Source organism: Athene noctua, chromosome 22 (genome assembly GCF_965140245.1).
Source record: "Athene noctua chromosome 22, bAthNoc1.hap1.1, whole genome shotgun sequence".
NCBI classification, from domain to species: Eukaryota; Metazoa; Chordata; class Aves; order Strigiformes; family Strigidae; genus Athene; species Athene noctua.
This window is the reverse complement of record NC_134058.1, coordinates 5888130-5901039: the sequence shown is the minus strand read 5'-3', so window position 1 is coordinate 5901039 and position 12910 is coordinate 5888130. Positions and strand designations below refer to the sequence as shown.

The 12910-nt window shown below is 47.8% G+C and overlaps 1 protein-coding gene across 2 annotated transcripts in view; it reads right to left on the bottom strand.

Annotated features, from left to right (window-relative positions):
* DISP3 (dispatched RND transporter family member 3) overlaps positions 1-12688 on the bottom strand; it is a 42727-nt gene extending 30039 nt beyond the window's left edge. Inside the window, exon 1 of one of the 2 annotated variants that reach the window (XM_074924877.1) lies at positions 12471-12688. The gene's annotated coding sequence lies outside the window, so the exon portion shown is untranslated. The remainder of the gene's footprint in view (positions 1-12470) is intronic. The other variant, XM_074924876.1, reaches the window with a different exon arrangement.
* Positions 12689-12910: the final 222 nt, after the last annotated feature.

Genomic DNA, 12910 nt, shown 5'->3' with positions numbered 1-12910 from the left:
ATGCCAAAAACAGCGTGGAAAGATTAGCTGCAAAGTCAAGCACTCACCAGTCAGGAAATGCCAAATTCAGGGCTGACACAGCATCCTTAATTTGCCCCCCTTCTGTAAATGCTTTGCAGTGCAGTTTTTCTTCCAAGCCCAGTGTCCAAAGGCAGGGACTCTGGCCTCCACCAGTGCATGCGATGGATGATGTTCCCCGAACCCAGTAGCTATTTGCTACCTTGTTCTCTCCTCATTGTTCAGCATGTGGTCTCACGCCTCATTTCTTGCACGCTGCTCATGCCTGGCTCAGAGGCAGAATTATTAATTTCCTCATGAGCTTTTCAACACTGCCTGTCACGACAGAGTCTGAGGGCTGAACAAACAGGACTGAACTGAATCTTCTCCTAGCATCTCTGAGAAGGAGGGGGTGGTGTTGTCCGCATGTGACAGATGCGGGAGCTCAGGAGATGGGAAGGAAAAAAAAAACCCAGACACTTCTTTTGGGTGTCCTGCTTGACACACAACATACCTAATTTCTTAGAGTGCACAGAACAGCACAGATGGGGGCTGCGTGCAACAAACTGTGAACTCTGCTTGTTCTGCGAGCATAATTTGAGCTGTAACATCAAGTGTAACCATCGTTGTGCAACATAATCTCTATGCTGGTAAGGGACATCTAACCTCCACAAGAAGAGCCAATTTCACACAATCTATGCTAACCAGTGACAGGTATGCCAGTACCTGGGACACCTCAGAAAGGTTTAACAGCGCCAGACAGTGCAAGGACCATCAGTTTCCTCATCTCTCTTTACCTCTAACCTGGCCATGTGGACAAGGAACAGGCTGGAGAAAGGGACTGCAAAATCAGTATATGGGGAAAAGTGAGAAAGACTGGTTTAAAAGACATTTGATTTGCTATGTGAGAAGCCACTACCTGCACACAGAACAGACCACAAAGAAAATGGACAGAAGAACTAGTTAACCTTAGCTATGATCTACACAAAGATGTGCAGCAAAAAACAAAAAGGAGTGCAACAGCAGCAATACTGTGCTTTGCTAGCAGTAAGATACCTGCAAATAAGAACTAGCTCAGCCATTCAAGTTCCCTATTTTAACACCACAATTTTCCTAAATGTTTCCTTAATTAAGAAAAAGAGTGATCCTGCAGCCTTGGATCATGGGGAGACCTTCATGGCACTAGTTTGGGAAACTGAGGCAGCCCCACCACAGCTCCAGCAGGTACCAGCCATGAGGGGGTTATTTCTTAAGCAACTCCCAGAATAATCTGTATCCTGACAGATTTTTTAAAAATCCAAAAGGACGCAGTAAACTGCCCCCAAGTACTGAAACTGGCCTTTTTCACATAGAATGGTCACCAGGATTTGTTGGCAAATCATGTATGATCAGTGCCCTGCCATCCCAGAATCGCTGTAGAGGTAAAGCTACATGAGAACTTTGCTTACATGCATGTAATTGCCAAAAAAAAAAAATTCATTTCCTGATAAAACAATTTGCCCCTGGTTATTGTAACTAACGACTGTAGGTGTTAGAAGACAGCTTCTTGGTTATAATCTCACGAAACATGCCTTGCAGCCTCGTGCCATGTTCACCACTTGAGTTACTTGCTTGTGTTAATGATAAGGCCCTGCTGTCACTCAGGCATGTGGCACTTACAGGTTTCTGCGCACAGACACCAAGCAAGCTGAGACTCTGATATGCTTCAGAAATGACTTACCTAACCATTACAAAAATTACTCAGATTTTGTCTGAGCCCCAGCCACTTGCTGTTGCTAAGTAAAGGGTTGACTTCTGGATCAGCCTTTGGGTGCCTTGACACAGACTTCAAAAGCACCCTGGATCCCACCTACCAGGGGCCCAAGATAACAAGCTTGTTAAAGGTGTGTGGATTTCCACGCTCCAGTGTCTACCCCTGAGCACCTGTGTTCATAGCAAAAACTTTACAGATCATTAAATACAGATGGTTGCCACAAACCAGGGCCTTGTATTATTATCCCAAGAAGTGTCACTCATTCCAGGAAGGAATCTCAGACCACAGAGAGCATTCGCCAGTTCCCAAGACCCTGGAATAAACTGCCATCCCCAAAGCTTGTGTGCTGCTCTTTTATAAACTCCAGCTTCCCACACCACTGTCAACCTGAAAAGGAAAGCCAAGTCCTGCTGTCAGTGCCTGCCAGGCATTTATTATTCCTCCCCCCCCCCCCCCCGTGCTCAAGCTCCCCAGTTTACGTCACCACTCTATGCTCAGCTGCATGATTCCCAGCTCTGACCCTGCTCCCCACACCTGCTCCTTGCAGCAGGAGGAAGTATGAAGACAAGGGCTGGCTGTGCACTCTCCTCCATCTGCAGCTCCCCAGCAATAGCCTGCTTGTGTGCACACTGTGCTTCTGGGACTAATCAAAACACCCTCTCCTAAAGGCCCCTTTCCAGAGTCTCCCCATAAGCTGCTAGTTCATTACTGAGAAGGAGGAAGGCAATTTCCTCCCCTCCGTGCACGTGAGCCGCTTTCTCGACAGCAGCCTAAGCAGCAGTTTGTGCTGAGGGAACTTTGCTGGATGTGGTTCTGTGGCAGCAATGTGAAAGGTAACACAGGAATGCCAACCTATGCTGACAGTCCTTCTTGCCAGGCACAGCACAGGCAGCTATTTCATCTCCACTTCTTGCCACTCCAACATAAAAAGTACAATTAAGGTTAAAAGAAAATGTTGCAAGTACTCCCCTTTACCTGAAGTGTCTGCATTCAGCCAGCTCTGCTCATCATTCTCTCATCTTCCAAGAAAAGGAGGTACAGGTAGAAAGTTCCATTTCCACATGTGTCGGAGTCATATGGGCCAGAGTGTCTCACTCCAGATGCTACCTAGCCTCACTCAGATGGATCCAACAGTCTTGCCTTTTTGCTGCTATAATTTACTGACATCAGAAAATGCCAGATTCACAACAGGAAGGCTGTAAGGACTGCAATCTGTGGTGGGGACACAGTTCCCACAGCATTTCAGGCATATTTACGTCTTCAGCAGGGCTTTCCACATACCAGCATGAAAGAGGAATGGCAGATGCTGTAGTCCTCTCAAATGAGGGAGCAGAAGACATACCCAAGGTCATTCATGCACCACCCCAGCTCCAAGCTGAGCTGATCTGTGGTATAGACATGGCCTCTTATTTCTGAGAACATGAGGGCCTGAATTTTGGGGAGAATTCATCCTGACAAGTCATTACAGCTGAGTGGGAATAACTGCAGCAAACCACGCTCTACTGTCACCCATGGAAAACTTAATACTGGATCAGGAGGGACTCACAGAGTAGCTTGTAGCTAGCTGGCTCTCAGCAGTCTATAAAGTGGGATCTGAGCAGGTATGTCTTTCTTACCTCCCACACTTCTCCCTCTGAAACATATGCAGCTAGCTGCTCTCCTCCCATGAAAACCTGGTGTTTCTGGAGTTCGATTAATTAACACTGCTTTTTCATCTTCCCAGGATCAGTGAGATATCTGGAAGCAGAGGTGTAAAGCCCAGAGGCTCTACTGCCACAGCTGACTGCTCCAGAGCAGGACCTGGGTGAACACAAGGTTTTTCAGAACAGAAGGAAAACTTCCTGAGGGGAAGGGGAGGATGTGGAGACAAGACAAGATGCCTCAGTGCCTGAACAGCACGTCAGCAGATCCCCTGCCAGTACAAGGACTTAAAGCTTACTGTCAGCTGCACCAACCATGCAGAAACTCACATTAAATGTTACCACAGCTCAGTGAGCACAGTCCTGCAGACCATTAGCAGAGGAGCGGGCAGGGTCTTGGAATAAGCAAACGGGCTTTAATGACACATTAATCTCAGGGAGAATCCAGGATAGTTCATCTAATACAGGCAGGAGACACTAAGAGCTGGTTCCTGTTAGTCTCTGTGCAAGGGAAGGAAACATTGCTGGCAGCAGCTCCCAGAAACTGGCAGTGAAGCCATGTCTATAGGATACAGACTGAGGCCACCAGGACTGAGCTGAGACAGCAGTGGTGTCCCTTCTCCCTCCCAGCACAGGCCTGGAGAAGCATGATCTAAGCCTAGCACAAGACAGCTCAGGAGGAGGCAGACACCACCCTTGTCCCTGTTCCCCTGCTACCAAAAATTCAGAGATTAACAGCCATGTGAGCGGCAGGAGCTCAGGAGCTCATGAACGACCATCATCCAACCCCAAGGCTACCAAGGGACTGCCAGCTGGCAAAGGGTCAGAGCATTTCAGGCAATTGTTCCCGGTTCCGTACTGCATCCCACACTTAGCCAGGCACTCGCAGGCTGAGGCGCTGCTTGTGTTAACTGCAGGACACAAAAGCAAAGGAAACATTTGTGGCTCTGCTCTCCTGGGGCAGCTCACATCACGTGCTTCTGAACTGCTCTCATGTTCTGCAGTCTGAGACCCCATGTTCCATCCTTTCACAACATGCCTTGTCCCAAAGCCTCCTGGGATCCCCCTCCACAAGCAAACACAGGCTATTCTTGCACAGACACTCATAAACTGATTTTCGGAGGGACTCACTCCACTGCCCTATGCTGAAGTGGAACTGTGTCTGGCCCTCTGGAAATCAGGCCCAGCTGGCTGAGTAAGGGAGCAAACTCCCTGCAGGCACTCCCCAAATCAGCCAGAGGAATAGAAATGCAAACAGTACCAGGATCTGCAACATAACTGAAGAGATGGGCACGTAGGCAGGTGGTGCACACGCAGGAATGAATTTAGCCGCATGTGTGCCAAGATTTGGATCCAGAAGGAATGATCTCCCCCACAACACATCAGAAATACAGGAGGAATACAAGAAACAGCAAGAGGTTTGTAAAGGAAATGTCATCACAGTCTTAACTGAATTTGTCACTGCTACTTACAGTATAGCTTTCTGTTATTGGAATCTAAATAAGGTCAAATGCTTTACTGTATCACTTACACGGAAACCTATGCTATGAACTCTGCAGTCAGTGTGAGGTAACTTTCACCAAGGAATTGGTTCCACGTAGCAGATTTACAGGAATGAAGCTTCTTTTCTTCAGCTTAAGCAGTGCCACAGGGGATGAAACATTTACCTGCTGATATATCTTGTTTCCAGTTGTCATAGGCTGGTGTTTTATAGCTCTCTATGATGCTGCAGTGTTTCTACCATGCTCTGTGCACAAGTATATTGACATCTGTGACAAAAGTGAAATGGACCTAACAACACAAAAGACCACAGCTCAGTTGCCCACTCGCTGCCTGTCTCAAAGAGCCCCATGTGAAGTGACCAAGCTGAGATGCAAGGGTTAGGATTGGGAGAAAGAGCAAAATTCAGTTTGGATGTGGAAAAAAAAAAAAATGGCTAGAAGCATATACATCAGATTCTGAGACACTCTATTTAAAAGCACGTCCATAGATTTGACGCTCAGGTGAGACCAGGGCACTGACAAGTGCTCAACGGGTTCTGAAGAGCCACAGCTCAGTGCCTGGAGTTTGGAAACTGCAACTGTTGGCAGGAAGCACCAGAAAGAGCTGCTTTCTGCATGGTTCAAGAACAAGCCCAAGCTTTCCAGCAAAATAGATTTAGCTTTCAAAACAAGCTGTTGTCTATATTGTCCAGACTCACGGCCCTCAGTTTAAATGAAGCCCACTGTTTTATAGAGTCACTTTCATGCTCTTGTGGGCCCATCCACCCTCCCATTTCAACTCAGCCATAAAAATTGCCTTGGAGATTAAACTTGGCGCATGAGTTGTTGGCTGGAGAGCAAGTGGGAGGGTGTGCAGGGGGGAAAGTGGAGGGAAGGAGGTGGCAGAGGAAATAAGACAACAGAGAGATTTGGCCAGGTTTGATTTACAAGCAGGAACCAGGGTTGCTTTGGGCTTTTCTCAGACACGTTTAAAATCCTCTGTTGGGCTCTAGTTCAAATCCAAGTTTGCAGCCTCATCTTCTTCAGGAATTCATCTGACTTGTTAAAAGGAGAAACAAAAAGACAAATTATTTGATTCAGAGAATCAAGTGTGCTGCATGTTCAGCAGTACCCCAAGCAGTAGAAGGGATTAGGTATTGTTTTGTTTTTTTCCAAATTGTCTCCACAGACCTTAATACAGCACTCAAAAGCAATTCATTCTCAGCTCCTGGGTGTAAAACAGAGCCAAGAAACAAGTCAACACATAGCTCATCCCCCTAGGAGCAAAGAGCACTTTGCATGTGTGCATCATATCAGCTTCTATCAGAGACTGCATGAACCCTTCGCAAACACCTATCAGATCCAATTCCCTTATTCCTCTAGGGAAATAGGTCGGATTATATGCAAGTTTACAAATGAATTAAAGAAGGTTCCACAGTCTAGCTCCAGCTCTGCTGGAATTCAGCCATTACTTTTGCCAACTTTTAACAGAAGCTAAAAAGACCAGGCAAGTTACAACCAACATTAAGTTTTAGTTGCCATCTGGGGAGCAGCAGTGGTACCTACAACTCCAGTTAGCAGTGACACAAACTGGGTGCTCAGAAATGGAGGCATCCAAACCAGAGAGTCATCTTTGCTACAACAACTTTCCAGATCTGCTCAAAAATCACAAGATTTGTGGCAGAGCAACAACAGGACCCAACTCTTCCTTATCTTTTGCTTTGATTACCAGATGTGCTCCAGCTTCTCCCATGCTCAATATCATAAAGTGTGAACAAGTTAATACCCAGCAGAGGTCTGTGATGCTAACACATGAATCTCCTTCTCTGCTGTTGGTCTGCAAACACACAGATCCTTTAAGAACATGGGAAAGCAAGGGTAAACAGGGCTTCTGTGACACATTTGTGTAGACGGACTGTGAAATGTATCGAGCCAAATGATCCTGGAAATGAAAGTGCCAGTTTAATGTTGGGCATCATTATTATTTATTAAATACATATCACCACATAGAGATGAAGAAACAGAGACTCTGCAACTTGCTAGCCTAACATCAGACAGCTAAGTGAGTTCAGAGTAAGACTAGAGATCTCCCAGAACCCTACTCTGTTTAAGTCAAAGAAATTTCTGCTATGCAAAAGTAAGGTGGGAAGCATATCTGCGGCAACATCAGACAGGATGCCCTGAAGCCCATACAATCTCATTCATCTTAGCAGGTAGATCCCGGGCTCATGTTCCCAGAGCAAATCCAATGTGACTTCACTGACATGACCGCATTTACACAGAGCGAGTGAGATCGCAGCTGTGGCACCAGGCCCCAGAAGCAACAGCATCCACACTCTGAAGTCCAGGCAGAAAAATGATTCTCACCTCTGACTCCACTCCATAAAAGAGCAGAAAGTCAAGGCCAGAAGCAGTTTAAGAACCAGACAACTGCCAGTATGTCTTTCACCCCCTGCAAAGACATTGGCCTCTCCCCCTTCTCCACTATTTATGTAACATGAACTGCCTTCTATTCAGGAGGAGTTGTTCTCTATTAACAGAGCTTGGCAAAGATCAGGAATTAACTGTGCCAAGTTTCAAGCCTGCTGCCTTAAGGCAGATGGCAGGAAAAGTATCCCAGCCTTGTACCCCAAACCTCTCCTCCCAGCAAGCAGAGATAACCCAGAGATAACAGGAAAAAAGGGGACAGGTACCTGTAAAGCCTCGTTTCAGTGCAGGAGATGGCCTATGTCTGGGGTGCCCTGCTCTGTGATGGGCACGAACGGGCAAAGCCTCCTGCACTGCCAGGATCTGCTGGTGGAGAGCAAGGGCACAGGTTTCACTGGAAGCTTTATACTTCCAGAGTTACAAGAAAGAGGAGATGCTCTGCCCCTTCAAGTCAATGATGCTGCCATCATCAAATAATCAGCACTGCTTATGACTGGCACTGAACTCTACCTTTATGGGAAAGCAAACCCCTCTGGGACAGCTGGAAGGACAGGATTCCCACAGTTCCTGCAGACCCACAGCATAAATAAAACAAGAGCTGTGGTTGCAGAGCATCCTCTGCTTCCCATCAGCAGAAGACAGGTGCTCTGCCATCCCCACCACAACGGGTCTCCCAGGAGCAGTTCCAGTGCCTGGGGGTTCAAGTCACCCCCGTGAAGGCGGATCACCCAGCTGCTGGCAGGAATGGACAAGTGGACTCCTGAGCTGGGCAGTGCTGAGTGTCCAATTCTGGTGAAATCCGTATGACGCGCAAGTGCCTTGTTCTTGCAAAAGGAGGGCAACATCCCCAGCTCTAAGCAACCAAAATTAAACCTTTGAAGCTTGTTTTGCCAAACTTTGTGCCTGTGTTTTCTCCCGTTAACAGTGTGGCACTCCAGTTATTAATCTTTTATTTTTCAATACTATAAAAACATGACTCAATAGCAGTGCTGAGCCCTCAGGAAACTTCTCTCATGGTGCTGCAGAGGACAGTTGATGACAGTATGACAGGCAAGAGGGTCATAAATAATACTCTACTGGGTGCTAATTTAGATAGGAGTTGTAGCTCATGCCTGAAGCACACTGCTATCAATGGGACAATTTACAAACTCAGTTAAACCCGTGCTGAAACATATTCTAGACTGGGGTCAATGGAAAGTCTCTTGCTGACTTCACCTAGAGCTGGATTAAGCACTTAACTCTTACATTGTCTCCTCCATGCTCCTGAATTATTCATTAAGGGCCAGACACTGCAATCCATACTCACACTGTGCTTAATCTGTCCTTTAAATTGACTTGCATTAGTCTGAGTCACAGGCATCACAGCACCTTGCTCTTTAAACAGTCTCACCGAATGCAGCAGAGCTATTCATGAAATAAGGTACTCCTCTGCAAGGGGAAAGGAGGCAGGATCCAGCCCTTAGAAAAGACATCAGTAAGGCCAGACCTCAGAGAAAATTCACCCTGGTAAAGCTGCATCAAGATGAATGAACTCAAGTAAATCTGTGTGAAATCAATCATTTAAAGAGATAGCCTGTTCTGTGGTATCACAGGGGAGACATAACGGAGTGCTAGAAACTAATATTTCATTGTTCAACTTCATCACAAGGTCTGGAAACACATTCCCCCGCCCCTGGCCACACATTCACAGAGCTGAATGGCAGCTTGCACAAGCACCTCGTGAGGACCGTTGTATCTCTCTATATATAGAGAAACAGGGAGGTTTGTGGAAAGAAGGTAAAGGACATATTCCAATCCTCTTGACTGGCACAAAAGGAACAAAAAGTAAACAGGACTGCTTGTCACCAAGGAGGTTACAAGTACCCACACTTACCAGCAACTCCTTCCTCTGCCAACCTTGCGACTTCCAGTAGCCAAGCCTCCCTGACCACATTACTGGCTCTGATCCTGAAATCCCCTGAGGCTACTTAAATAGCAAATAAACTCACATCACAAGAGAGCCGATTACCAAGTACCTTCATCACTGAGCCCAAATCTATAGTCCAATACTTTTAAACAAACAATGGATAAAAAAACCGCCAACAATCAGGTAAGTGAAAGGCAAAACCTTGTGCTCTACATTGAGAAATATAAGAGGGTTTGATTTTTTAGAATGAATTAATCTGTTCAGTTCTCATTTATGTTAGTGCTTCATAAGATTAGAGGATTAAACCAACTGTATGCTAAATGCTTCGTGCTAAAGAGAGCCTTGCCAGGATTTACTGCATGTTGGCATGCACGGAGACGATGGCAGCATCACCCAGAGACCCTGGGACTCACAGGAGGACCTGTTCAAATTCCAGAAATAAAAATCACAGCTTATCCAGATTTTCCATATGCCGTCAGGGTATGAACTCCTATCCCTCTCCAGTTTCAGTCAAGCTTACTTATTAAACACTTGTACCCAACAGGCAAGTCTTTGTATAAAGCAGCACTTATCTCGGAGCACTAGCATCACAAGAGGATTTCAGATGTGCTGGGGTTTTCTGGATGCAAAATGTTAACACCATATTCATACCCTCCCCCAGTGCCATACCAAAATGCACACATCCTATCACTCTCATGCTGTAGTTACATATACATACACACAGATCACAGCTACCCCCATAAACTCCTGCACAATACAGCTTGTTAAAAACATTTCTCATTGATGGCCCAGAAATCACAGATACAGAAGCGGTCAAAGTTCTCCTGTAACTTGACCACTTTTTCTACTGGTGTGACAAAGGCATTTGTGATGTTTCATTCATTAATGCTGAAAAAGTACGAGATCTTGGGAGGCGTGGCCAAGGACATTCTAGGTATTGAGAGAATTTTTAGCACCTTTCAAAAGCATTCTCCCCAAACACCTGATAACAGAAATTTCAGCAGTGTGAAATCCCTTATTTCTGTGCCCCCAAATTACACAGAGCCAGTCAGATATTGTCACCGTGACTCCCTATAAGTGCCTTGCTCCACTGCTGTAAAGAGACAGTATGTACAATGAGCTGAGAACACTATAATATAGCTAGTCAGATAAATCTTGATAGAGTGTCAGTGACTTCAGGTGGTGGTTTGGTTAGGGGTTTTTTTCACCCCTGAGGATGAATTTGGCTCTGTGCGTTGCAGAAACTGAATCACAATCTTCATCACAGTAGGTGATTGGAATGATGCTGATGTTACTCGCCAAATGCCAGTCTGATTCTCACATATTATATTGCTCTGGGCCATTTGTCCCTTAGCTTTCCCCCGTGTGTGTCTAGGTGAAACGGTCACAAATGTTGATGGCTAGTTTCCCCTTGAATCATCTTTCTATAAGACAAGCATCCTCCCTCCGTAGTGGAGTATTTTCCCCCTGGGAATACAGCAGGTATTCACAGGGGCAGCAAGAAGAAAGGAGGAATGGATCTTTCATCGTAATAAGCACTTCCATTCCATCTTTGTTGTCTTTTTCACTAGCTTGAGTCTGTTTTATTCCAGGCTTAGGGAATCAAACCATAAGGCTCCAAAGGGGTAAAGAGACTGGCTTGATGAGTCTAACCTCTGAAGATGTATCCAGCGTGATAAAAGAAGTATAGCTATTGAAACATCTCCCTTCAATACAGTTATTGTGTTGCTAGGTTTCCATCTAGACACACAGCCTAAAAGAGCAATCAAAGGAAGCTGATGCTGTGGATAATATCTTTATCAACACTTCACAAGGTTGTTGGGGAGGAAGAGGGAAAAATATTGTCCCCGAGCAAAGTTTTACTAGTGAGAATAGAAAGCTAGTGTCAAAAGCTCACCCAAATTTTCATGGGAAAATTGTTTTTAAAAATTGAGCTTTTAGGGTAGCAGATTTAATGTGCATCTGCATGTGGCTTTGTGAGCAAAAAGTCATTTGAATTAAAAAAGTGCTCCTCATCCCACTTAACTTGAGTCATGTCTTGCAGCCGCAGAAGAGGGCATGCACTGGCTTTTTTTTAAAGGAACTTATTCGCTTGCATATTACATTAAATCCTAACAGACTCAGCACAGCTGTCAAAATACTATCCTAAAAATTGCCTAAGCTAAGGTTGCTAACCAGCACGCTGCTGTGCCTGTGCACAAAACAAAAGTGCAAGCGACACAGGATGCAGCAGCAAGGAAGATGCAAGGTCCTACACATGCCTGAGGGACCTGCCACTTGCATCTCACTCCCTCTGTCCCAGAGGTTTTCAGTTATACTCAGCTCCCACCTTTCTCGAGTGCTTTCAAACACCTGGGCAGTGGCAGCCAGCCCCACTCCTTAGGTTTGGTCATCACATCACCGAAGAGGAAAGAACACCGGAAGAGCCCATTTTCCCCAGGACACAGGCTGCTTTTCTGGCTTGTCTTTGGAGACCACCTGGAATGGTAAAGGGCCCAGGACTGGGCTACAACTGGGACTGCTGCTAAGCAAAGTCATGCCCTTACTAAGTGAGCCAGGGTTTTTAGGCAAGAAAAGTCAGTTTCTACACAAGGCAGTATAAAACAGGAAGGTTACCTTACATGTGCCAGGTACATGATTCTCTTTACATCTGCTAGATAAAGATCTGACACCAGCTGCTGTCAGAGATGAGGATCCTGCCTGGCTGGACCAGCTAACATCCCCGAGCATGGCTCTGCTGACTCTCCTCCTCCCCAGGGAAGCAGGCCAGCCCTCCGTGAAGTCGGGGACACAAAGCTGCTCGGTTCTGGCGCCCAACTTTTCCCCCAGGAGAACAGCTCTGCTGCAGGCACAGCTCAATCAGCTTATTATAGAGGCAGCCTCCCCGGGAAACGCTCTCCTCTGTGCATATTCATGAACTCTCCGGAGCTTCCAGGGAGAGTTGGTTAAACACACAAGTGAAGGATTTAGCTGTTGTATTCGCAGAAAAAAAAAAAAAGGGGGGGGAAGAGAAGGCTTAAAAAAAAAAAAAAAAAGTAAAGTGAGGAGTGAGGGGAAGGGGAGCGATTACAAGCTGTGCTCTCCTCTTACCACCGCCTGCCACAGCGGGACCCGGGAGCCCGACCTACCCCCCGGACGACCTTCACGGGCAGAGCCGAGCGCCTGGGTGCTGCCGGCGGGCAGCGAGGAGTCGGTACAACGGGAGATGGCCGTACCCCCCCCCCCCCCCCCCCCCCCGCGGCCGCTTCGCGGAGCGCAGCACTCACCTCCGCCCGCCCGGGCGGCTGCAGCCGCGGGCTCGCAGCGATGCCGGGGCAGAGCCGGGTGCCGCGGTATCGCCTGCCCGCCCTGCAGCGCCGCTGTCCCCCGCCCAGCACCGGCGTGCGCCGGTCCCGGTCCCCGCAGCCCGGCCCCGCCGCCGGGTGCCAGCGCGGCGAGCAGCCGCCGCCGCCGCCTTTTAATGCCGCTCCGCCGCGCGCCGCGGCCGACTCCTAGCACGGCCCGCCGGCCCCCGGGGGCGGAGGGGCGGCCGCCAGCCCCCGCCGCTCTGCCGCGGAGCGGTGCGGAGCTCCGGGCGCGGCCGCTGCCCGCTGCTGCCGCCGCCGCCCCGCCGGGCTGCGGGCAGCGCTGCGGCCGCGCTATAAACCCTGCCCCGTGCGCGGCCCCCGCCCGCGCCGGCCCCCGGTGCGGCGGCGCCGGGGAAGAA